At 35.0% G+C, this 1,227-nt stretch overlaps 1 non-coding gene across 1 annotated transcript; it reads left to right on the top strand.

Moving 5' to 3' along the window:
* The first annotated feature begins 325 nt into the window (after positions 1–325).
* On the top strand, positions 326–441 carry LOC112439781 (U5 spliceosomal RNA). The gene has a single exon (XR_003028002.1). It is a non-coding gene; the product is annotated as a U5 spliceosomal RNA (small nuclear RNA).
* Positions 442–1,227: the final 786 nt, after the last annotated feature.

Raw genomic sequence — 1,227 nt, 5'->3', positions numbered from 1 at the left:
GCCCATGGACTGCCCTGCACCAGCATGTTGTCCTGTTGTTCTCACCAGGGACAGAAGCAGCTCAGAATGCTGGACTTCAAAGAGCTTTGTTCTTGCAGTCAGGGACTAGAAACCCTAAGCAGTGATCCGTTAGTGGACATAGGACCAAGGAAATGTCAGTAGTTGCCACACAGTGAATAACTTGACTGCTGTGTCTTAAGTTTTTAACTTTCATCCATGATGTTGGATATAGTTATAGTGCATTCATTTTCATTACTATATGGTATCTCATTCTATTAATATAACAGATAATTTATCTATTCTACTTTTTATAGAAATTATTTTGATTCTCCAGTTTCTTTTCAGATCATATAAATTTTTCTCCTTTTACTAATGATTTTCATGAAGAGGAACAACTCTGAGTCTTAAATCAATTTTTGAGGCCTTATTTTGGCAAGGGTCTCTATATATTATTTTATATATAAAAGAATAATTAAGATTATTAACATAATAATTTTTAAAAAGTATTTAGGTTCCAGTTTTATCTATTCTGAATAATGCTTCTTTGAAAATGCTTGTACATATCAGGGGTGAATCTGTAACAAAAGAATCAAATGGACATTCTAAAATTTTACAATGTAATATATGAAAGTAAGAATGTAACAGATTGGTTTAACAGCAGATGGGACACAATTTCCATTAACTGAAAGACAGATCAATGCAAAGGAGTCAAATTAAAGTATAAAGAGAAAAAGAACTGGTAGGATTTTTTAAAAAAAATGTAGAAAAGTTCCAACATTGAATTGTGTGGCCTGACCTAGTCCCAGCCAGTCAAAGTGCCAATATTCCCTTAGTCACAGGATTGAATCAAGAGTTGGCATGTAATTTGTTTTGGTGCAATCAGAGCTAATTTTGGAGCTTAGTTTTGAACCACTGGGATGTGATGCTCTCTTTTCCATTGAATTTGAACCTGAAACTTCAGTGTTAACCTGGAACTTCTGGGCTGGTGTCTAGTTAGGGTCAAGAGAGAAGAGTAACTAAGTCCTGATAAGATCATTTGAGACCCTGGAGAGAGCTACAACAATCCTATCCTTGACAGTTATGTGAGCAAATATTTCTACTCTTGCTTTAGATCTGTTAGAGTTGGTTTTTTGCTTTGTTTTGTTTTTCTCGCCTTCAACAAGAGCCTTAACTATAAATACTTCTTCACTCTTGTGCATTCCCCAAATGCCCTCTTGCATGCCATGC

Source organism: Pan paniscus, chromosome 3 (assembly GCF_029289425.2).
Source record: "Pan paniscus chromosome 3, NHGRI_mPanPan1-v2.0_pri, whole genome shotgun sequence".
Classification (NCBI taxonomy): domain Eukaryota; kingdom Metazoa; phylum Chordata; class Mammalia; order Primates; family Hominidae; genus Pan; species Pan paniscus.
Note: the sequence above shows the minus strand (reverse complement) of the source record. Positions and strands in the feature narration are given on the sequence as shown.